Consider the following 24,824-nt stretch of genomic DNA (forward strand, 5'->3'; position numbering starts at 1 on the left):
CACAAATAAAGAGGAGATTATACCCCGGAACGGACATTGCAGACGGCACAAGGTATGTCAAAATAAGATTTCCAAAGGAGGTAACATCACTGCCATATAGTGCCAAATTTGAAACATCTGAGGGAGAAAGGTATTTCAGGGTAATACATGATGGACAGATTAAACTCTGCCGAATGTGTATGCAACCTGGGCATGTTTTTAAAGACTGTCCTAATTTTAAATGTTATGAATGTGCTGAGCAGGGCCATTTCGCAAAAGATTGTAAAGCGGAAAAGTGCTTGGACTGTAACAAAGTTTATATGAAATGTGACTGTGAAACAGAAAGTGAAGAAGATCAACGCTCTGAAGGGACTAAAAGAGGAAATGCGGGTCCTCATAGTCCTCAGAGTGAAGTGAAACAGAACATGAGGAAAGAACAGGATGGGTTGAATTCAAAAGACTTTAATAAGGAGTCTGGACAAAAAAATGAGATGGTGAAAGAAGCAGAGGATGGAAGTAAGGAGTCAGAAGAAATGTCATGGTGTAATGAAAACATAGTTGAAATGGAGGAAGAAGATGAGACTACCACAAGGGACAGAGACAATGGTAATAAAGACAATGTTAATATGGAAAAGAGGGGAAAGATAGGCGGGCATGTTTTAAAGTATAAAGCAATACCTAATCTGAAGCTTGTGTTGAGAAAACAAAAGTTAAGGAGAGAAATTTTAAGGAAAAAAAAAAGGTGATTAAGTGGTAGAGATGTTTAAATTGTTTGAATATGTACTAGATTTATTTGTTGATTTGCAGATTATGTAGAAATGTAAATAATTTAATATGTACATGTATACAGTTGCTGAGGAAATTATTTGAGTCTCTGAAAATGGAAAAGGGCTTGTATCTGCTGCATGTTGTTTGTACTTTTAATTGAATGAAAAAAAAAGAAAAAAATGATATGGGAATTTGAAAATAGGAAATAGGACTATTGCTTTTTTGTTTGTTTAGTGAGGTTGTGTATTTTTGGGAAAAATATATGTTTTTTCTGAAAGTAAGATTTAAAAATGAATGTTAAGGGAATGATAAAGGAAGACGTAAATGTAAAATGAAATTAGCTTGTATATAACGCTTTAGTTTGTAAAGATGTTAATTGCATGTTTTCTACATAGAAAATTAAATGTACAAAAAATGTACTTGTTTTAATGTAAAACTTCTGGTTTTAATAAAAAAAAAAAAAAAAAAAAAAAAAAAAAAAAAAAAGTCACGCCCGATCTCGTCTGATCTCGGAAGCTAAGCAGGGTCGGGCCTGGTTAGTACTTGGATGGGAGACCGCCTGGGAATACCAGGTGCTGTAAGCTTTTTTGATTTAAACAAAAAAAGAGTCCCTGAGCTTCTTCAGAAAGCCTTTAACCTGTTAAGCACTGAAGCCATTTTTGAGTTGTTTTGTCTGAGAGACATGCATAAAAGTACAGACTCATAACTCCAAAACTGTAACAAGGAGAGTCAAAAGGGAGGTATTGTTTGATAGAACACTTTTCAAATCTTTTGAAAATATAAATTACATTACATTTGGACATTCTCCTGCTGAGAAACTGCTGATAAAAGACAAAAAATATATATATAATTTTTATTATGATTTTGCATATTTCTTGTTTGACATGGAATAACTCTGGAAGGAAATATGGTAGCTCAAAAATTCTTTTTTGGTGAAGTCCCTCTACAGGTGACCTGCATCTGGATAAAATTTTGTGGTGATTGCATGAAGTACTCAAAAGTTACAGCATTCTGAACAAACGTAGCATTTTTGTTTAGTCCTCGCACATTTGAAAGGCAATAAAAAATTGTTGTTTTCTGAGTGACACACAAAACTAAAGACTCATAACTCCAAAACTATAGCAAGGAGAGTCAAAAGGTAGGTATCATTTGATAGAACACTTTTCAAAGTTTTTGAAAATATAAATTACATTACATTTGGACATTTTCCTGCCGAGAAACTGCTGATAAAAGACAAAAAATAAATATAATTTTTATTATGATTTTGCATATCTTTCTAATTTGACATATAATAACTCAGGAAGGAAATAAGGTAGGTGGAAAATTCTTTTTTGGGGAATTCCCTCTACATGCGAGCTGCATCTGGATAAAATTGTGTGGTGATTGGATAAAGGAATCAAAAGTTACAGCATTTGGAACCAAGACAGGCTTTTTGTTCAGTCATTGACGCCCCCTAATGGCCATTTTTAAAATCGTTCCTCCATGGAGAATATCTAGTCATAAACGCAATAGATTATGTTCATTTTGGGCTCATTTTAATTGTAATAGTATGCTGTAAAAAATGATGTGCCATTTTCAACGATCTGTGAATGTTTCATGAGCTGTATTATGTTTTTGGCACATTGCAGTACATAGTAAAAAAAAAGTATTTTATAGATTATGAAAAAAATAAATTATATTTATTAGCAAATAACTAAGCAATACTTAGGAGATGCTCAAATTGGCTACATTCACTATTAAGTTCAGACTCTAAGCTTTCAAATGACACCTATTTTGTGTTAATCAAGGCAATATTTTTGAAAAATATGATAATTAATATTTTCGCAGCCAGGTGGCCTCCGCGGGCGGTGCCCTCAGAGTTAGAGGGACTACTCAGCACTCGTTCAGAGTTGATCGAAGTTGTTAGATGCTTTAAAAAGCTGAGATTCTAAGCTTTAAGATGATACATATTTTGTGTTATCCCACGTTTGAAAAAAGCACGGATGGCTCCGGAAACATTGGAAAACACATTGCATCCCGGAAAGATGAGAGACATGTTTTTTAGCCAAGCATGCATCACTTCGTGAGGTATATCTCGTGATCAACGAAATGGATCATGTTGTGTTTGGGCTCTCTGTAATTGTGAGAATCTGCTGTCAATAAAGATGTTCGATTTTTCACAATCCATGCATGTTTCATGGCGTTATGAGCTGAAACGTCACATCAAAACAACATAGCATCACTGCTACTGCTACTTCATTGGTGCGCATAGTGCAACGTCATGTGTTAGAAGTCCATAAGGAATATCTTTAGATCTGAGTGATGGATTATGGTGAGTTTGGGCTCTTTTTAATCTTAACAATCTGCTATAAATAATGATGTGCCATTTTACACGATTTATGCATGCTTCATTGAGTTATGAGTGAAATCGCGGCATTAGTGCTCCATCTATATACAAGGCTCTATGTGCGCCTGTGGGGGTTCGTGTGTTACAACTCCATTAGGAATATCTTAAGATCTGAGTGATGGATTATGTTGTGTTTGGGCTCTTTTTAATCGTGAGGGTCTGCTGAAAATAATGTTGTGCAATATCCTACGATCTGTGCATGTTTCATGAAGTTATAAGCGAAAAACCAACGCGAGTGCTTCACCAGTATATACTTGGCTAGGTACGTCTGTGGTATTTTTTGTGTTGGAACGCCATGAGGAATATCTTTAGATCTGATTTATGGAATATATTGAGTTTGGGCTCTTTTTAATCGTGAGCCCCTGCTGTAAATAATGATATGTCATTTTTCATGATCGATGTATCTTTCATGAAGATACGAGTTAGAGGCCAAGTCTAAGCTACCTTGCTTGGCTACGTGCGTCTGTGGATTTTCTTTGTGGTAGAAATCCATGAGGAATATCTTTAGTTCTGAGTGATGGATTATGTTAAGTTTGGACTCATTTTAATCGTAAGAATCTGCTGTAAATAATGATGTGTCATTTCCCACAATCGGAGTATGTTTAATGAAGTTACGAACGGAAATCTGCCTTAAATTATTCATCCTTATATGATTTACATATGGTCTCTTGAGGGGCTTCTTGTACAAAACCTCACTCAAGTTTAGTAAAAAGCCCGAAACAATTATGCTTGTTTTATTCTACTCATTGAGACCTTTCAAATGACATATGGCACATGACTATCTGAGCTGTATGATGTATTTGACATATTGTAGTATGTACTACTTCATATATTATGTAAACATTTTTTTTCTACTTATCAGCAAATAACTCATCACTACTTAGGAAGTTATAAAATTGGCTACATTCATTGTAAATTTCAGACTTTAAGCTTTCAAATGACACCTATTTTAAGTTGATCAAGGTAACATTTAAAAAAAATATTATTATTATTTTTTATCGAAGCTAGGTGGCGCCAGCTGGCGGTACACTCCGTTTTAGAGGGATTACTCAGCACTCGTTAGGAGTTGATCAAAGTGATTAGATGCATTAAAAAGCTGAGATTCTAAGCTTTAAAATGATACCTATTTTGTGTTATTCCATTTCAGTGGTTGCTTAGAAATTTGAATATGAAGTTTTTTTCACGGGGGGGCGCCCCGTTGCCCCCGGTACGGGGGCGTTGGTTATCAACAGGTTAAAAGTCTCTGAGATTCTTCAGAGAGCATGAAAGAGTTTGAGTTTTTTCAAAAGTTCTTCTTAGTTTTCTTCATTAATGGTCTAACCTTTTAAATAGCCCAATTTTGGCAGCAGTTTTCGCTTTCGGCCATACCACCTTGGTCACGCCCGATTTTGGTACAGTCCAGGAAGTGATTCAAGGTAGTAGAAGAGAGAGGCTCTTCAAGCATTATTTTGTTTTATTTATTTTGATTTAACTGGAAAAGTGGTGAAGTAGTATTATCCTTTGCTGAGAAGTTTTACTGAAGCCCCAAACAGTGATTACTGTTTGGGGTTTAAGACTTTGGGAAGGATGGATTTAATGGTACAAACACACGGACAAGGCAAACGAGTCAAGATGGATGACAAGGACGACGATGATAGGATTACAAATATGGATGAAAGAAACACAAAGGAGGACTTTGGGGAGACATCATGGGCAACAGTGGTTTCAAGAGGAAAGCAGCAAAGGAACATTAGTAATTTAGAAAGGACAACGGATCTGCAATCAACTAAAGGTACAGAAAGTGCAAAAGGAACAGAGGAAAGCAGATTGAGGATTTCACAAAGACAAGAAATGGTTAACAGACTTAAAAAACAAGTAAGATATCAAAGACAATATAAGAAAGAAGCGACATTAACCCTGATTTTGGAAGACATTGAAACTACAACAATAGCAATGATAATCAAGGCAGTGGAAAATGAAGCTGGAATTGGCAAACTCATTGGGTTAAGGAGAAAACTAAACAATGAATTTGAAATGACCATGGAAGATGAGAGAGACTGTGAAGGTTTGCTGGATGGGATGATGATTAATGGACAAAAATGCGAAGTGAGGAAGCTGTGTGCCATGGAAAGAATGGTGTCTTTTTTGAATATGCCAAGTTATATTGAAGATGAAGACATCGTTAATAAGCTGATCATGTGGGGTGTTACTCCCATCCTTCCTATAAGAAGAAGGTACTATCCAGGGACTACGGTAGCAGATGGAACGCGTTTTTTAAAAGTTAAGTTTCCGAAGGAGGTGACATCTTTACCGTACAACACCAAATTTATGACTGAGGAAGGAGCACAGTTTTTTAGAGTAATACATGACCATCAAGTAAAGACGTGCAGGATTTGTGCAAGCACGGAACACCAGAAGAAGGATTGCACTTTATACACGTGCAGAGATTGTCTTGAGCAGGGGCATTATGCGCGGGACTGTAAAGCACCGCGGTGCCAAGGCTGCAGAAAGGCAATAAAGAGATGCACATGTGAGAAGGATGAAGAAAGAAGTGAAGAAGAAGGAATGGAGATACAGGAGGAGAGTGGAGACGCTGCAAGTGAAGGGAGTAATGAAGCGTCGGAGCAGGAAAAAAGAGTTGAAGTTGAACAAAATGAAGATGAAGATGAAAGTCAGGATGAAGAGACCGACGTAGAGAACGAAAACCTAACTAAGGTGGATTTACTTGAAAATCGAGAGCATGCGGAGGACAGTGAACAATATGATAAAAAAGGACAAAGTGAAGAAGGACCGGAAGACAAAGAAACCAAGATATTGAGTGAGGTAAGAGAAGGAGAAATGGGTGAAAGGAGCAATGGAGTTAAAAGTAAAGGGAAAGTAAACTTGAGCAGAGGTACAAAATCAAAACTTAAAGATGCAAGTATAAACATTGAACAGGTACTGAAAAAACAAAAGATAAGAAGAGAAAAATTAATGGGGAAGATAGAGAAGGAGAAAGAGAAGAAAAGAGAATTAAGACTTGCATTACTAGAGGAAGTTAACAAATGATTGTTGGCTGGATTTTTGTATTTTCTTGTTTATTTTGTATTTTTTTTTTTTATTATTATTATTTTTTGTGCGAATGAGTTCATTATGTTTTGTATCATTGAATGCAAGGGGTTTAACAAAAATTCAGAAAATGGAGAATTTGATGGTTTTGACCAAAAAGTGTGATGTATTATGTTTACAAGAGACGTATTGGGATGATGAAATAGGTAATGAAATGAGGAAATTATGGGATGGTGAAATATATATGAATTGTGATTTGTCGAGGAAGAGGGGTGTAGCAATATTAATTAAAAGAGGGATATTTGAGGAAAACAAAATAGAATATAAAGACACAAGGTGTCGAATAATAATGATTAAATTAGTATACAAAGGGAGAGAAATAAAAGTGTGTAACATTCATGCACCGAATGAGGAAAGTGAAAAGTTTGATTTCTATAAAAGACTAAGTATTATAATGGAGAAACAAGAAAATATTTTCCTGGTAGGGGATTTTAATACAGTGCTGCAGAGAATTGATATAGATGAGTCAATGGTTTTTAGAGCTGATAGAGGGCGAAATGAATTATATAATATGATGAGGAAATACGATTTGGTTGATGTGTGGAGAGAGAGGAATGGTTTTAAAAGGGATTACTCACGAAGGCAAATTGTTGAGGGAGACTTAAAGCAAAGTAGAATAGATTTATTATTATGCGAGAGAAAAGACCTATACAATGTATCAAAAGCAGTGTATAAAATGTATAGTGAAAGTGATCATGATTTTTTATGGATAACGATGGATTTTAATGAGGTTATCAAAGGGAAGGGGACATGGATGTTAAATACAGAACTTTTAAAAATGGGAACTTACAGAATAGAAATAGAAAGTATAATAATAAGTAGTATAAACGATGAGATGTATGAAAAGGAGAAACGTTTTTGGTGGGATTGCTTGAAAAACAGAATAAAGAGGTTTTCGATACATTACTCTAAAAAAGTACAGAGAGCTAAAAGATTTACAGAAAACAAAGTTAAAAAAGAATGGGATGAAGAAATGAGGAAAATAACTGGTGGAGAGAAAAACATTGATAAGATAATAGAACTACAAGAAAAAATGAAGAATATAGAGGGAGAAAAGTGTAAGGGTGCAATAATAAGGAGCAGAGCCAAAAACATAATAGAAGGAGAAAGAAGTACTAAATATTTTTATGAATTAGAGAAAAATAGGCAGAAAGCAGACATAATTAAAAATATTAACACACAAGATGGAAGGACAGTGGAAGATAAAGAAGGAATATTAAATGAAATTAAAAGATATTACAAGGATCTATTTACGGAAAATGAGGTAAGTGCAGATGATGAGGGTTTCTTATTAGACAAAATCAAAAGTAAAGTGAACAAGGAAGACAGAGAAATGTGTGAGAGCAATATTACGGAGGAGGAAATAGAAACAGCAATTGATCAGTTAAGGAATGGTAAAACTCCAGGAATAGATGGTTTATCAGCGGAATTTTATAAGGTTTTTAAAAATATCCTATGTCCAATATTAAATGAAATATTTATTGATATTATGGAGAAGGGTGAATTAACGCAAAGTATGAAGAGGGGAGTAGTTAAGTTAATATACAAAAGAAAGGGGGAAAGAGGGGATTTAAAAAATTACAGACCACTTAGTATGTTGAATACCGATTATAAAATATTAACGAAAGTATTAGCCAATAGATTAAAAAAAGTTGTGCCTAATATAATCACAACTAATCAAGCATATGCTGTTTTAAATAGAGATATTTCTGATATAACTAATAGTATAAGAGATTTGATATGGTATATGAGGGATGCAAAAGAAAATGGTTATATAATAAGTGTAGATTTGGAAAAAGCGTTTGATAGGGTGGAGCATAAATATTTGATGCATGCAATGGAGAGGTTTGGATTTGGTAAGAATTTTATTAAATGGATAAAATGTATATATACAGACATTACAAGTTGTGTTAAAGTGAATGGGTTTTTAACTGAAGATTTTAAAGTAACGAGATCTATCCGACAAGGATGTCCTATGTCGCCATTGTTATATACTATAGTGTCTGAAACTTTGGGACAGGCAATAGAAATGGAAAAAAGTATAAAAGGAATAGTGATAAAAGGAGAAAAAACAGAACACAAGATATATCAGTATGCTGATGATACAACGTTGTTTATTAAAGACATTAAAAGTGTAGAAAAAGTGATGGAGGTTTTTGGGAAATATTGTGGGGGAACCGGGGCAAAAGTTAATAAAGAAAAAACGACATATATGAGGATTGGGGAAATGAACGAGTTACCAGTCAAAATTCCATTTAAAGAACAGAAAGAAAGTATGAAAATTTTAGGGATAAGAGTTGGAGAAAATGAATGTGTATTAAGGAAGTTGGTATGGGAGGAGGTTATACAAGGAATGGAAAAAAGGTTGAATTTTTGGCGATTAAGAGGATTGTTTTTAAAAGGGAAGGTTTTGGTTTTGAATTCTTTGTTTTTATCTAAAATGTGGTATGTTTTGGGATCTGTAAGCATGCCATTAGAAGTATATAAAAAAATAAAAAGTTTAATGCTTAATTTCTTATGGGAAAGCAAACCGGCAAAAATTGCATATGATACTCTAATTGGGAAAGTTGAGGAAGGAGGGCTAGGACTGTTGGATCCTTTAATGAGAATGAAGAGCATAAGAATAAAATTAATTAAAAAATATTGGAATGATGATAAATATGCTTGGAAAGAAGTAATGAGTTTCTTTTTAAACCAATGTGGACAAATAGGAGATGATGTTTTATGGATGAAATTAAAAGAACATATGATGAATAGAATTCCAGAATATTATAAAGAAGTCTTAAGAGCATGGGGAGAGTATGGAAAGCATGTTGTTTGTACATCTTTGAATAAAGATGAGATTTTAAGACAACCACTGTTTTTAAACAAATCACTTAAGGTAGTTGGTCACACAATATTTTTTAAAAAGTGGTATAATGCAGGGTTGAGACAAATTAAAGATATCATGTATGAAGTGGTACCTGGTTTTCTGCCGACACAAGGGATAAGAGATGCAATTGAAGAAAATTATGAAGAAGAAAGTAATTTAGTTTTAGAAGATCAATATGGGAAAATGAAAGAGATAATACCAAAAGAATGGATGAAGGTTTTGGAAGGGAAACCAGGAACAAGTGCAGGTGATAGAATGGAGGTTAGTGTTGAAATCAATAACGAACAACATGCTTTTAATGAATTAAAATTAAGTTTTTTTCAGATTGTTCTTAAATGTAATGTAATGTAAATATTTTATAATAAAAAAAAAAATAAAAAAATTTAAAAAAAAAAGTCACGCCCGATCTCGTCTGATCTCGGAAGCTAAGCAGGGTCGGGCCTGGTTAGTACTTGGATGGGAGACCGCCTGGGAATACCAGGTGCTGTAAGCTTTTTTGATTTAAAAAAAATAAAATAAAAAAAAAGAGTCCCTGTGCTTCTTCAGAAAGCCTTTAAAAGTCTCTGAGATTCTTCAGAGAGCATGAAAGAGTTTGAGTTTTTTCAAAAGTTCTTCTTAGTTTTCTTCATTAATGGTCTAACCTTTTAAATAGCCCAATTTTGGCAGCAGTTTTCGCTTACGGCCATACCACCTTGGTCACGCCCAATCTCGTCTGATCTCGGAAGCTAAGCAGGGTTGGGCCTGGTTAGTACTTGGATGGGAGACCGTCTGGGAATACCAGGTGCTGTAAGCTTTTTTGATTTAAACAAAAAAAGAGTCCCTGAGCTTCTTCAGAAAGCCTTTAAAAGTCTCTGAGATTCTTCAGAGAGCATGAAAGAGTTTGAGTTTTTTCAAAAGTTCTTCTTAGTTTTCTTCATTAATGGTCTAACCTTTTAAATAGCCCAATTTTGGCAGCAGTTTTCGCTTACGGCCATACCACCTTGGTCACGCCCGATCTCGTCTGATCTCGGAAGCTAAGCAGGGTCGGGCCTGGTTAGTACTTGGATGGGAGACCGCCTGGGAATACCAGGTGCTGTAAGCTTTTTTGATTTAAACAAAAAAAGAGTCCCTGAGCTTCTTCAGAAAGCCTTTAAAAGTCTCTGAGATTCTTCAGAGAGCATGAAAGAGTTTGAGTTTTTTCAAAAGTTCTTCTTAGTTTTCTTCATTAATGGTCTAACCTTTTAAATAGCCCAATTTTGGCAGCAGTTTTCGCTTACGGCCATACCACCTTGGTCACGCCCGATCTAGTTGGTACGATCCAGGAAGTGAGTTGGCTGCAGTTGGAGAGGAAGGCTCTCCCCCATTTTTGTTTTTCTATTTGTGTTTTGTTTTTCGAGTTTGTTACTTTAAGTTAGTTTTTTTTTCGCTTTATTTTGCTTTTCAAACCACCTAACAGCAGCTTTTGCTGGCTGGAGGGTGGTTTTTAATTTTTTTTGCAATTATGGACGGATTAACGGCAAATGACACTGGACTGGTTGGAGGAACACGCACGGTAATCGACAATGGACTGGCAGGAGGAACACGAATGGCAAACGACACTGGACTGGCGGGAGGAACACGAATGGCAAACGACACTGGACTGGCGGGAGGAACACGAATGGCAAACGACACTGGACTAGAGAATCGACAAAGAACTGGGAATGGAAAGGATCAAGAAGCAAGGAAAAGATTTGGTGAAAGAAAATATTTAAAAGAGGCAACAGTGATCGTAAGTACGGAGAACGTGAGTGGAGTGAGAGCGGAGGATATAATTAAAGCGATTTCGGAACAAATTGGAAGTGGAAAGGTGTTGGCTGTGAGACCCAGGCAAGGCAAAGAATATGAACTGACACTAGAACAGGAAGAAATGTGCGACGTTTTAATCGATGGATTGACAATAAAGGGAGTGGACTGTGAAGTAAAGAAGCTGCAAAATAAAGATTACGTTGTTTCATTCATGCACCTGCCTGTCTACCTGGAGGATAATGACATTTTGGACAAATTGGAAGGAATGGGGGGTTTCCCCCATATCTAAAATCAAAAGAAGATGCTATCCGGGCACTGACGTAGAAGACGGCACCAGGTTTGTGAAGGTGAGGTTCCCCAAAGTAGTGGCATCACTCCCTTATAGCACAAAGCTGGAAACAGCGGAAGGGCCACAGTACTTTAGGGTGATGCACAGCCACCAGGTAAAGACCTGTCGGCTGTGCATGAGCCCAGGACATCTACTGAAAGATTGCCCAGATTTCAAGTGCTATAAGTGTGAGGAAAGGGGTCATTTTGCACGAGATTGCAACGCCGTCAGGTGCCCGGATTGCCAAGAAATTTTAAATAAATGTGAATGCTGGAAGGAGGGAGAGGTAGGAGGAAGGGAAGTACAGGTGGACAGACAGGTGCATGAAGGAAACAACGAGGAAAGACAAGAAGAGGACGAATCACAACCAAAGGAAGCAGAGGAAGGAACAAACAACAGACAAGAAGGAGAAGGAGGAAATGAAAAGGATGATGAACAGATAAGTGAAGAGGACACGCTGTTGACACCAATGGAAATATCTTCAAATCATGGACAAAAAGGAAAAGAACAAGACAAAGAAACAGACAGCGAAGGAGAAATAAGGATGGAGGAGGACGAGAAGAAAAAAGTGGAGAGGGGACAAGGACGAAGAAGATTGCTAAAGGTAAAGCCAAATATAGAAACTGCAAGGAAAAAAGTGTTGAAAAAAGGACTAATGGAGTGTTTAAACAGGTTTGAGGTGTTAAAGGAACTGGAGGAGAAAGACTAAGAATAATGGTTTTTAGATATTTATTCTTTTTATTTTTAATGGTACTAAGTTGTGTGACTTTTAATGCGAGAGGACTTTTGAACTTAAGGAAATTTGAAAATGTAAAAGAAAAATGTAAAACAGAAGACATTATTGTGCTACAAGAAACAAACTGGAGAGAAAATGTGATGAATGATTTTAAAAAGAGATGGGAAGGAGGGATTTTATACAATAATGGAGATGGGAGGTTTGGAAGAGGAGTGGCTTTTTTAATGAAGGATGATGTTTTTAAAGCAAGTAAAATTCTATACAAAGATACGATGGGAAAATGTATGGTGGTTGAGACAATACATGAAGGAAGAGAATTGATTTTAGTAAATGTACATGCACCAACGGAAGAGAAAGAAAAGAAAGAGTTTTTTAATGTTTTAAGAAGTATTGTAAAGAAGTATAAGGAAATAATAATGATGGGGGATTTTAACACGGTTTTTAATAAACATGACATGGCAGAAGGAATGGTTTTTAAAATTGATACAGAGAGAAAAGAATTAAAAGCATTAATGGCAGAAAATAATATGATAGATATGTGGAGAGAAAGAAATGAAAGGAAAAAAGAATTTTCAAGGATACAAATAGTAGGGAGCTTTGTGTGCAAAACAAGAATTGACTTTATTTTATGTACGAGGAATGTGGAGAATTTTATCGAAAATATTAAGTATGAAGACACAAGTTTGAGCGATCACAAGTTTTTATTTTTTTAAATGGACTGGAATAAAGTGCAAAGAGGGCCAGGGATATGGGTTTTAAATACTAAAATGTTAGAAAATGAAGATTATGTTTTAAAGGTTAAAGAAATTATAGAAAAAGAAAAGGAAAATGAAATGTATGAAGAAGATAAGAGAATATGGTGGGAGAACGTAAAGTTTTTAATTAAAAAATTCTCGATTAAGTATTGTAGTATAATACGCAAATGCAAAAGATACAAAGAAAAATAAATAAAGGAAAGTTTGGAAGTGGAATTGAATAAAGAAAATAAAGATATACAAAAGATAAAGGAAATGGAGGGAAAACTGAAAGAAATAGAGGAAAAAGAATATGAGGGGGCGAGGTTAAGAAGCAAAGCTAAATATACAGTGGAGGGAGAAAAATGCACCAAGTTTTTTTTTGATTTGGAAAAAAATAAAGGGAAAGCTGAAACGATTAAAGAGAAAAGAGGAAAAAATGGGGAAATTGTAGAAGGGAATGAAAAAATTTTAGAAGAAATAAGGAATTTTTATGAAGAGCTTTTTAGTACAAGGGGTGTAAAAGAAAACGAAAAAAGGGAATTGTTGAATCAGATAAAAGCAAAAATTAGCGAGGAAGATAAAAAAGAATGTGATCAAGAAGTCAGAGAAGAGGAGATAGAAAGAGCAATACAGCAGCTGAATAAAAAGAAAAGTCCAGGAATAGATGGTTTAGGAAGTGAATTTTATATATGTTTTAAAGAGATTTTAACAAAGATTTTAAAGGAAGTTTTTAGAGAAATTTTTGGAAAAGAAGAAGTTAATGAAAGAATGGGGATGGGGATAACAAAACTGATATATAAAAGGAAAGGAGAAAAAGTAGATTTAAAAAACTACAGGCCAATCACAATGCTAAACACAGATCTTAAGATTTTAGCGAAAGTTTTAGCAAACAGGTTAAAGGAAGTAATGCCAAGTATAATCAAAACAAATCAAGCGTACGGAGTAAAAGGAAGAGATATAGCGGACACGACAATGAGCATAAGAGACACAATATGGTACTTGAAAGAAGAGAAAGAAGAAGGATACGTAATTAGTTTAGATTTTGAAAAAGCTTTTGATAGGGTTGAACACGGGTATTTATTTGATGTTTTAAAGAAATTTGGTTTTGGGGGAGATTTTATTAAATGGATTGAGATTTTATATAAGGGTGCTTTAACAAGAATAAAATGTAATGGGTTTTTAACAGAATGTTTTAAAATCACAAGATCAATAAGACAGGGGTGTCCACTTTCAGCGTTATTATATTCACTTGTATCGGAACCGTTGGGATTGGCTATAAAACAAAAAGAAGAAATAACTGGAATTGAAATTGAGGAAAACAAGTCTGAAGGGAAGGTTTTTCAATATGCCGATGACACAACGATAATAGTAAAAGGAAAGGAGAGCGTTAAAGAAGTTATGAAGGTTGTAGAAGAATATTGTAAAGGATCTGGGAGTAAAGTAAATGAAGATAAGACGATGTATATAAGATTTGGTAAAGCTATGATTTTAAGGGATTGTTTTAATTTCAAGGAAGTGAAAGAAATAAGGATTTTAGGAATTTTAATGGGGAAAAATGAGAGGAAAGTAAGAGATGAAATGTGGGAGCAACTAGTAACAGAAATAGAGAGAAGGTTAAATTTTTGGAAATTGAGAACATTAAACTTGAAAGGGAAGGTTTTAATATTGAATGTTTTAATGGTTTCTAAGCTATGGTATGTTTTATATGTGTCGGAGATGCCATTGTGGACAGAAAAGAGGCTGAAGAAATGTTTTCTTGACTTTTAATGGGAGGGGAAACCAGCAAGAATAGCTTTTAACACACTTTTAGGGGCAGTAGACAAGGGGGGTTTAGGATTAATAGATGTGGAACAGAGAAAAAATAGTTTGAGAGTTAAAATAGTGAAGAAATACATACAAGATGAGGGCAAAGCAGAGTGGAAAAAGACCATGAAATATTTTTTAAACAAATGTGGGAATTTTAATATGGGGGATGGAATTTTATGGATGAAAACGAAAATTTGGATGACGGAAAGACTACCAGAGTTTTATAGAGAAATTTTGAGTGCCTGGGGAAAATTTTTAGCCAAAGTCGAGTATGATCCACATGGGAGAGAAAACATTTTAAATCAACCTCTGTTCTTAAACAAAAACATTTTAAAACAAGACAAAGAAATGTTTTTAAAGAAATGGATGGAAGTGGGGATAACAAGAGTGAGAGACGTTTTATATGAATTCAAAGAAGGGTTTTTACCAACACAATTTATTGTGGATGCAATGGAGGAGGCAAAAGAGGATTACAGTGAACAAGAAATTTTAAATAAGTATGAAATCATTAAAAGTGCAATACCCAAAGAGTGGATTAAAAGAATAGAATGTATGGAAGGAGAGCCAAAAGAGAAATGTATTTATGTGAAGTTGGGGGGAAAAGTGAATGATTTTAAGGAATGTACTGTGAAAATGATTTATTGTTCTTTTAGAGATGATGTTTTTAAAGAGCCAATTGCAAATGAATACTGGGTGCAGAAATTCAAAGATTTAAAAAAAGAGTGTATATGGAGAAACATGAGGGGGAAGTGTGTGGAAACAAAATTGGGATGTTTAGAATATTTTATAAGACATAAAGTGATTTTTACTGAGGCAATTTTAAATAAAATAGGAATTGAGCAAAACGCTCTGTGTAAAGTGTGCCAGGAAAAGGAAGAGTGGATTTTACATATATTTTTATACTGTAAAGAACTGGAGGAATTTTTAAGGAAATGTAAATGCTTAATTAAAGAGTTGACTGAGGAGTGGGATGAAAGTGTAATGGAATGGAACAGAGTTGTGATGTTTGGTTGGGAAAAGAAGTGTCAAAACAAAAGTTTTATAAATCTGTGTGTAATGTTGATGAAAAGTGCAATATGGGAGAGAAGAACTGTGGCTAAAAAGGAAAAAATTGTGTTGGATGTTTGGAATATGTTTAAAAGGAAAACTGAATTGTATATTGAAAGATTGTATGTTTATTTTAAATGTGAAAATATGTTGGATGCTTTTTATGATATTTTTACCCCAAAAGTTTGTTGTGTCCTTAAAGACCAAATGTGGAATCTGCCGGGAAGTGATGGAGTTTTTTAAATAATGTATGTAAATGAAATATATGTGATGTAGAGATGTATGTAGAAGAAAATATGTATTTTTTATTGTATTTATTTTTATTGTATTTTATTGATTGAAATTTCTTAATAAAAAAAAAAAAAAAAAGTCACGCCCGATCTCGTCTGATTTCGGAAGCTAAGCAGGGTCGGGCCTGGTTAGTACTTGGATGGGAGACCGCCTGGGAATACCAGGTGCTGTAAGCTTTTTTGATTTAAACAAAAAAAGAGTCCCTGTGCTTCTTCAGAAAGCCTTTAAAAGTCTCTGAGATTCTTCAGAGAGCATGAAAGAGTTTGAGTTTTTTCAAAAGTTCTTCTTAGTTTTCTTCATTAATGGTCTAACCTTTTAAATAGCCCAATTTTGGCAGCATTTTTAGCTTACGGCCATACCACCTTGGTCACGCCCGATCTCGTCTGATCCATGGAAGTGTGAGGTGGCAGTTTGGAGAGAAAGGCTCTCCTATTTTTTGTTTTTCTTTATTGTGATTTCATTTGATAATTCATTAAGTTACTAGCTGTCTTCTTAATTTAGTTTTGTTTAAACCTCAGACAGGTATTTTACTGTCTGAGGTTTTATTTATTTATTTATTTATTTTTCAAAATGACTGATACTATGGCTATGGAACAGGAACGGATATTAGACCAAGAGATTGAGGATAATGATTACACTGAAAGGAACAAAGAAAAGGACAATGGAAAAGATAAAGATGACAACGAAACATGGGCATCTGTGGTTTCGAGAAAGAAGAGAAATGGAGTTGAAATGGATAAAGGAAGGACTGAACAACAGAAGATACAAGGTAAAGAAAAGGATGATGTAAATGGTGAAAAGAGACAAGAGAAAAGTCAAAAAGATGAAATGATAAATAAGTTGAGAGGAAAAATGAGATACCAGAGAGAGTACAAAAAAGAAACAACGTTGACAATGAATGTGAAAAACCCAGAACAACTAACGGTTATGATGATAATTAAAGCTGTGGAGGACAAAACTGGATTGGGAAAATTATATGGACTAAGGAAAAAAAACTGAATTTGAATATGAACTTACATTGGAGAAAGAAGAAGACTGTGAACAATTATTGGATGGAATACAAATAAATGGACAATGTTGTGAAATAACAAAACTTTGTGGAACGGAAAGGATGGTATCTTTTTTACAATTGCCAAACTATATTAATGATGAGGATGTTTTACAAAAACTGACAAGCTGGGGGGTTACACCGATACTTCCTCTGAGAAGAAGGTATTACCCTGGGACAATTGTGGCGGATGGAACAAGATTCATAAGAGTTAAATTTCCAAAAGACGTGGTGTCTCTGCCATATAACACAAGATTCGAAACGGAGGAAGGATGGCAGTTTTTCAGGGTGATTCATGATCACCAGGTGAAGACGTGTAGAATATGTGCAAGTGTGGATCATGAAAAAAAGGACTGTCCACAATTAATATGCAGAGAATGCCTGGAGCAGGGGCATTATGCGCGGGACTGCAAAGCCCCGCGGTGCCAAGGCTGCGGAAAGGCATTTCTCAGGTGCAGATGTGAAACATACGAAGAGGAACATGAGGAAATGGAGACGGAGACACTCAACGACGAGGTGAATGTGGAAGAGGATGATGAAGGAAGTGTACTACAACAAACACGTGGATTAATAATGGATATACAGAGCAGAGAAGAAGAAGGAGGAAGTAAAGACGAACGGGATGGAGAAGAAGAGACAGAAACGATGACAGAACTACAAATAATTGCAGATAAAGTTGAACAGGATGGGATGAAAAACAAAGAAGATGACAATGATGGACCAAAGGACAGTACAAACATAGATGAGGTAAGAGACACTAAGAATAAAACTATTGGTGGAAATGAAAGTGGGAAGAAAAACATTTTGAGTGGGGGGAGTAAACTAAAAACAACAGGACAAATTAACATTGAGAAGGTGATGGAGAAACAAAGAATAAGAAGAGAATCTAAAGAAAAAAAGAGGAAAAAAGCTGAAAGGACTGGACCAGGAGATGCGGTTTTGAAAGAGACTGAACCAAAGTGATGAGTTTTTTTGTTTGTTTCTATGTTACTTTTATTTTGTATATGAGTCAATTGAGCATAGTTTCAATCAATGCAAGGGGATTGTCAACTATGACTAAATTTGAGAATATTAATCATTTGACAAAGAAAAATGACATAATATGTATACAAGAGACAGGATGGAATGATGAAAAAACAAATGATTTGAAGAAAATATGGGACGGGGAATTTTTTTACAATAATGATCCTAATAGGAAAAAAGGAGTAGCAATTTTAATAAGAAGGGGTACAATACAAAAAGCAACAGTTATATTTACGGATAAGATAGGAAGGACATTGATGGTCAAGGTCGAAGGAAAAGAAGGAGAAATAACAATATGTAATATTCATGCACCAAATGAAGACATAGAACGTGCTACTTTTTTTAGAGAAATGGATGTTCTAATAGAGAAATATAAAAATTCGAATTTAATTGGTGATTTTAATACTGTTTTAGAACGAATAGATGTGGAGGATTACATGGTGTATAGAGCAGATGTTGGGAGAAAAGAATTAAAGAAAGTTATGGGAAAACACAGATTTATAGATTTATGGAGGGAAAGAAACAGAGTAAAAAGAGAATATTCAAGAAGACAAATGGTAAACAAAGTTTTAAAACAAAGTAGAATTGATTTGGTATTATGTAACAGACATTTGGGAAGTTTCGTTACAAAAGTATTTTACAAAATGTTTAGTGGAAGTGATCATGATTTTTTAAATGTAATCATTGATTATAGTGGTGTAGAGAGAGGGCCAGGGGTGTGGGTTTTTAATACGGAACTTTTAAAAAATGACATTTATAAAATGGAAGTAGAAAATTATATAATAAATAACATTAATAATGTCCTATATGAAGAAGCAAAAAGTGTGTGGTGGGATAATTTAAAAATAGATATTAAAAAACTATCTATTGAATATTCAAAGAAAATGCAAAGAATAAAGAAAAGTAAAGAAAGATTATTAAACAAGGAATGGGAAGAAGAAATGAAAAAAGTGTCAGAAGGAAGGATGGATGGGAATAGAATAGTGATATTAGAAGAGAAATTGAAAAAAATAGAAGAGGCAAAGTGCATGGGAGCTAAAATAAGAAGTAAAGCGAAAAATACAGTAGAAGGAGAAAGGAGTACACATTTTTTTTATGATTTGGAAAAAACAAAAAAACAAGCAGAAATGATAAAAAGTATTTCAAAAAACGGAAAGGTTGTGAAAGAAAAAGAAGGTATTTTAAATGAAGTGAAGGATTTTTATGCTATTTTATTTAAAAAAGATAAAATAAATGAGGAAGATGAAGAGTTTTTATTGAATCAAATTGAAACAAAAGTAAATGAAGAAGATAAGAAAATGTGTGATAAGGAAATAGAAGAAGAAGAAATAGATGAAGCTATAGATCAGATGAGTAATGGGAAAAGTTCAGGCCTAGATGGTTTACCAGCTGAATTTTATAAGGTTTTTAAGAATGTTTTAACGCCAATTTTGCATGATTTATTTATTGATATTTTTAAACAGAAAAAGTTAAGTGAAAGTATGAAGAAAGGAATAATTAAGATAATATATAAAAATAAAGGGGAAAGAGAAGAGCTTAAAAATTATAGACCATTGAGCATGTTAAATACTGATTACAAGATACTGGCCAAGATTTTAGCAAACAGACTGAAAAAAGTGATTCCAAACATTATAAAAACAAATCAAGCATATGGTGTTTTAAACCGTGATATATCGGATATAGTAACAAGTATTAGAGATTTAATGTGGTATATGAAAGAAAAAGGTAAAGAAGGATATTTGATTAGTATAGATCTGGAAAAGGCATTTGATAGAGTAGAGCACAAATATTTATTTGATATATTGGAACAATTTGGTTTTGGGGGAATTTTTATTGCATGGATGAAATGTTTTTATAATGATATTTTAAGTTGTATAAAAGTAAATGGGTTTTTAACAGATTTTATTCAGATATCAAGGTCAATAAGGCAGGGATGTCCATTATCAGCACTACTATACACTTTAGTTGCTGAGCCATTAGGACTTGCAATAAACAAAGAAAAACAGATACAAGGAATAGTTTTGGAAAATGAGGAAGTACATCAGAAAATATTTCAATATGCAGATGATACCACTTTGTTTTTAAAAGATTTTAAGAGTATTGAGAAGGCAATGTTAATATTGGGAAAATATTGTGGTGGAACAGGGGCTAAAGTCAATAATGATAAGACTGAATATATGAGAATGGGGAAGGTAGATATTTTAGGAAGACAATGGAACTTTAAAGAACAGAAGAATGAACTAAAAATTTTAGGAATAACACTAGGAAGAGATGAAATTAGAACAAGAGATCTGGTTTGGGAGGAGACTATAGGAAAAATGGAAAAAAGACTAAACTTTTGGAAACAAAGACAATTATTTATAAAAGGGAAAGTATTGGTTTTAAACTCTCTTTTTTATCTAAGATGTGGTATATTTTAAATGTGGTTAGTCTGCCAACATGGGTGTATAAAAGAATAAAAACATGTATTTTAAATTTTATGTGGGATGGTAAACCAGCTAAAATAGCTTATGACACAATTATTGGAGAGGTAGATAAGGGAGGTTTGGGACTGATAGATCCAATGATAAGAAAGAAAAGTTTGAGAATAAAGACTGTAAAAAAGTTTTTAAAAAAGGATGATTTAATTTGGAAAAAAATAATGAGTTTTTATATAAATAAGTGTGGAAAAATGGGGGATGATTTTATATGGATGCATTTTAAGGACAATATGATAGAGGGGATACCGGAATTTTATAAAGAAGTTTTAAAAGCATGGAAAGGTTTCAAAGAAAATGTAAATATTGAGTTTAAAGGGAGAGAACAACTATTGAAGCAACCACTCTTTTTAAATCAACATATTATAATCAACAGAAACACCTTTTTTTATAAGAGTTGGTATTATGCAGGACTAAAACAAGTTAAAGACATTTTATATGAGGTAATACCAGGATTTTTACCTTTACAAGCAATCATAGACACATTAGAAGTAAACGAAGATATAGAAAATAAGCAATTGATAAAGGAGCAAAATTTGAAAATAAAAGAAGCCATACCAGTAGAATGGATAAAAAATATTGAAGATAAAGTAAAAGTGAATGAAAATTTGAATGTATTTTTAAAAAGAAAAGATGAAAATATTTCTTTTAATGATTGTACTTTAAAAATGTTTTATGGTTGTTTATGTAAGTCTGTTTTTAAAATACCAAAAGCAATTGAGTATTGGGGAAAACTATTTGATAATTTTGATGCATCCAACATATGGAAAAATGTGAGAATTAATTTTAAGAGTCCTATGTTGGAAAATTTTGATTATTTATTAAGACACAATTGTATAAAGACAGACATGATATTGTGTAAAATAGGGTTGTTACAAGATTTACAAATTTTATGCTAACAGTTGCAAGATTTGCTATATGGAGAAGAAGGAATCTAATGAAACAAAAGAAAATAGAACTTCCAATAAGTGTGTTTTATAAGCAGATCTTGAGTGACGAATTGAAAGTTTTATATGATTATTTTAAAATGAAAGAGAAAATGGAAATATTTGAAGAATATATATTAAGAAATAATGCGTATATTGCTAAAACAAGTTATGGTTTTAAAGTTATATTGCCTGAAAATGTGTAAAGATGTTTTTTGCTTGTATATGTAATTGTTTTTGTCCTTGTTTTTGTATTTGTTCTTGTTCTTGTTTTGTTTTTAAATGAAAAATATTGTTATTAATTGAAATATTATTAAAAAATAAAAATAAAAAATAAATCGTCTGATCTCGGAAGCTAAGCAGGGTCGGGCCTGGTTAGTACTTGGATGGGAGACCGCCTGGGAATACCAGGTGCTGTAAGCTTTTTTGATTAAAAAAAAAAAAAAAAAAGAGTCCCTGAGCTTCTTCAGAAAGCCTTTAAAAGTCTCTGAGATTCTTCAGAAAGCCTGAAAGAGTTTCAGTTTTTTCAAAAATTCTTCTTAGTTTTCTTCATTAATGTTCTAGCCTTTTAAATAGCCCAATTTTGGCAGGAATTTTCGCTTACGGCCATACCACCTTGGTCACGCCTGATCTCGTCTGATCTCGGAAGCTAAGCAGGGTCGGGCCTGGTTAGTACTTGGATGGGAGACCGCCTGGGAATACCAGGTGCTGTAAGCTTTTTTGATTTAAAAAAAAAAAAAAAAGAGTCCCTGAGCTTCTTCAGAAAGCCTTTAAAAGTCTCTGAGATTCTTCAGAAAGCCTGAAAGAGTTTCAGTTTTTTCAAAAATTCTTCTTAGTTTTCTTCATTAATGTTCTAGCCTTTTAAATAGCCCAATTTTGGCAGGAATTTTCGCTTACGGCCATACCACCTTGGTCACGCCTGATCTCGTCTGATCTCGGAAGCTAAGCAGGGTCGGGCCTGGTTAGTACTTGGATGGGAGACCGCCTGGGAATACCAGGTGCTGTAAGCTTTTTTGATTTAAAAAAAAAAAAAAAAGAGTCCCTGAGCTTCTTCAGAAAGCCTTTAAAAGTCTCTGAGATTCTTCAGAAAGCCTGAAAGAGTTTGAGATTTTTCAAAAATTCTTCTTAGTTTTCTTCATTAATGGTCTAACCTTTTAAATAGCCCAATTTTGGCAGCGGTTTTCGCTTACGGCCATACCACCTTGGTCACGCCCGATCCCGTCTGATCTCGGAGGCTAAGAAGGGTCGGGCCTGGTTAGTTCCTAGGATGGGGGACCGCCTGGGAATACCAGGTGATGTAAGCCTTTTTGATTTAAAAAAAAAAAAAAGAGTCCCTGAGCTTCTTCAGAAAGCCTTTAAAAGTATCTGAGATTCATCAGAGAGCATGAAAGGGTTTGAGTTTTTTCAAAAGTTCTTCTTAGTTTAAAAAAAAAGACTTACTGAGCTTCTTCAGAAAGCCTTTAAAAGTCTCTGAGATTCTTCAGAGAGCATGAAAGAGTTGGAGTTTTTTCAAAAGTTCTTCTTAGTTTAAAAAAAAGACTCACTGAGCTTCTTCAGAAAGCCTTTAAAAGTCTCTGAGATTCTTCAGAGAGCATGAAAGAGTTGAGTTTTTTCAAAAGTTCTTCTTAGTTTAAAAAAAAAGAATCACTGAGTTTCTTCAAAAAGCTTGAACAAGTCTCTGAGATTCTTCAGAAAGCATGAAAGTGTTTGAGTTGTTTCAAAAGTTCTTCTTAGTTTAAAAAAAAGTCACTGAGTTTCTTCAAAAAGCCAGAACAAGTCTCTGAGATTCTTCAGAAAGCATGAAAGAGTTTGAGTTTTTTCAAAAGTTCTTCTTAGTTTTAAAAAAAAGAGTCCCTGAGCTTCTTCAGAAAGCCTTTAAAAGTCTCTCAGATTCTTCAGAAAGCATGAAAGTATTTGAGTTTTTTCAAAAGTTCTTCTTAGTTTAAAAAAAAAAGAGTCCCTGAGCTTCTTCAGAAAGCCTTTAAAAGTCTCTGAGATTCTTCAGAGAGCATGAAAGAGTTGAGTTTTTTCAAAAGTTCTTCTTAGTTTAAAAAAAAAGAGTCACTGAGTTTCTTCAAAAAGCCTGAACAAGTCTCTGAGATTCTTCAGAAAGCATGAAAGAGTTTGAGTTTTTTCAAAATTTCTTCGTAGTTTAAAAAAAAGACTCACTGAGCTTCTTCAGAAAGCCTTTAAAAGTCTCTGAGATTCTCTAGAAAGCCTGAAAGAGTTTGAGATTTTTCAAAAATTCTTCTTAGTTTTCTTCATTAATGGTCTAACCTTTTAAATAGCCCAATTTTGGCAGCAGTTTTCACTTATGGCCATACCACCTTGGTCACGCCCGATCTCGTCTGATCTCGGAAGCTAAGCAGGGTCGGGCCTGGTTAGTACTCGGATGGGAGACCGCCTGGGAATACCAGGTGCTGTAAGCTTTTTTGATAAAAAAAAAAAAAAAAGAGTCCCTTGACTTCTTCAGAAAGCCTTTAAAAGTCTCTGAGATTCTTCAGAAAGCATGAAAGAGTTGAGTTTTTTCAAAAGTTCTTCTTAGTTTAAAAAAAAAAGAGTCACTGAGTTTCTTCAAAAAGCCTGAACAAGTCTCTGAGATTCTTCAGAAAGCATGAAAGAGTTTGAGATTTTTCAAAAATTCTTCTTAGTTTTCTTCATTAATGGTCTAACCTTTTAAATAGCCCAATTTTGGCAGCAGTTTTCGCTTACGGCCATACCACCTTGGTCACACCCGATAGTGGTACAGTCCAAGAGCTAAAGAAGTAATTCTGTGTTTAAAACTTGAAAACTACGTATATTTTTGGTTATATTTAAGAATAATATTGAGCATCAAAGGTAGAAGATAATTTAAGTTGACAGTGTTCCCCCTACAGCTTTTGCTGTTATGGGGACCAGCATTTCCAAGTTGTTCTCTGCAATGGCGGCAGAAAGCATTGCAGCAAACAAAGAAATCAAAATGAAAGATGGACAAATGGCAAAAGGAAAGGATATTGGAAATGGCGACGAGAAAGGATATCATTCTAACAAACGGACGGGAGATGATAACAAGAGAGAAGAAATAACAGAAGAGAGGTCTGTGAAGAGCAGCGCACAGAGAAATATTCCAAAGAGCTGACTGTGGAATTTGAGGTAGCAGGAGCTGCAAACATTTCCATGATGGATTTATTGAGAGAGGTGAAGAAGGTGTGTGGAGAAGTTGTTGGATGCAGAGTGAGAGGAGAAAGAGCTTATGAACTGACAATGAAAGATGAAGGGGCAAAGAAGAAACTAATGGACGGTGTAAGGGTGAAGGGGGCAATAGTACATGCCAGAAGCATTATAAATAATGAAATGGTTGTGCCATTTATTAACCTGCCAGTTTATCTTGAGGATGGGAAAATATTGGAAAAGCTGGAAGAGTGGGGTGTACAACCCCTGTCTGCTATCAAGCGCCGGGTGTGGCCGGGAACAAATATGGTGGATGGCACAAGATTCTTAAAAGTGAGATTTACAGATGAAGTGCGCTCACTGCCTTATTCGACCAGATTCGACACAATGAGAGGAGCG

The 24,824-nt window shown here is 34.3% G+C and overlaps 5 non-coding genes and 1 pseudogene across 5 annotated transcripts; all 6 read left to right on the forward strand.

Moving 5' to 3' along the window:
• Positions 1-9,766: 9,766 nt before the first annotated feature.
• LOC143734645 (5S ribosomal RNA) lies at positions 9,767-9,885 on the forward strand. The gene has a single exon (XR_013202545.1). It is a non-coding gene; the product is annotated as a 5S ribosomal RNA (ribosomal RNA).
• A 169-nt stretch (positions 9,886-10,054) lies between these two features.
• LOC143733688 (5S ribosomal RNA) lies at positions 10,055-10,173 on the forward strand. Its single transcript, XR_013201608.1, has one exon. It is a non-coding gene; the product is annotated as a 5S ribosomal RNA (ribosomal RNA).
• Positions 10,174-21,873: 11,700 nt separating this feature from the next.
• LOC143734173 (5S ribosomal RNA) lies at positions 21,874-21,992 on the forward strand. The gene has a single exon (XR_013202076.1). It is a non-coding gene; the product is annotated as a 5S ribosomal RNA (ribosomal RNA).
• Positions 21,993-22,166: 174 nt separating this feature from the next.
• On the forward strand, positions 22,167-22,285 carry LOC143734176 (5S ribosomal RNA). Its single transcript, XR_013202078.1, has one exon. It is a non-coding gene; the product is annotated as a 5S ribosomal RNA (ribosomal RNA).
• Positions 22,286-22,459: 174 nt separating this feature from the next.
• Positions 22,460-22,579, forward strand: LOC143734806 (5S ribosomal RNA; annotated as a pseudogene).
• Positions 22,580-23,585: 1,006 nt separating this feature from the next.
• On the forward strand, positions 23,586-23,704 carry LOC143734637 (5S ribosomal RNA). Its single transcript, XR_013202538.1, has one exon. It is a non-coding gene; the product is annotated as a 5S ribosomal RNA (ribosomal RNA).
• The last annotated feature ends 1,120 nt before the right edge of the window (positions 23,705-24,824 follow it).

This window comes from Siphateles boraxobius, unplaced genomic scaffold (genome assembly GCF_051911475.1).
Source record: "Siphateles boraxobius isolate OS27281-9 unplaced genomic scaffold, OSU_SipBor_1 99, whole genome shotgun sequence".
Taxonomy (NCBI): domain Eukaryota; kingdom Metazoa; phylum Chordata; class Actinopteri; order Cypriniformes; family Leuciscidae; genus Siphateles; species Siphateles boraxobius.